Source organism: Brassica oleracea, chromosome C1 (genome assembly GCF_000695525.1).
Source record: "Brassica oleracea var. oleracea cultivar TO1000 chromosome C1, BOL, whole genome shotgun sequence".
NCBI lineage: Eukaryota > Viridiplantae > Streptophyta > Magnoliopsida > Brassicales > Brassicaceae > Brassica > Brassica oleracea.
This window is the reverse complement of record NC_027748.1, coordinates 38,636,167-38,636,538: the sequence shown is the minus strand read 5'-3', so window position 1 is coordinate 38,636,538 and position 372 is coordinate 38,636,167.

Here is a 372-nt window from a genome sequence, read left to right as displayed (position 1 = left end):
TTCCCTCGTAAAACGAGCAAAATACTCCTCATCACCCCCAAAATATTTTTCTAGTCATTGCGTATGTATACACAGCACGCTCATATCCTTCATCCGCTGCAAGCTTCATGAAAGCAAGTCCTTCTTCCTGAAGGTTAAATGTGAAAAAAAACTATACACCCTTCATATAAAGTGTGCTTGGATTTCTCTCTGCGTAGCAAGTTTTAAACAACTCAGGAGGCATATTGAGTCTCCTGGGAACGGATAACACATCGTAAAAATGGTTTACCCTGCTCCGCTCCGCTAATGCCTTTATCGTCTTGCATGATGCTCTTAGGCCATAGAGATCTGTGAAGGAGTTACCGGCCACACGTTCAACCACTAACGCCTGAA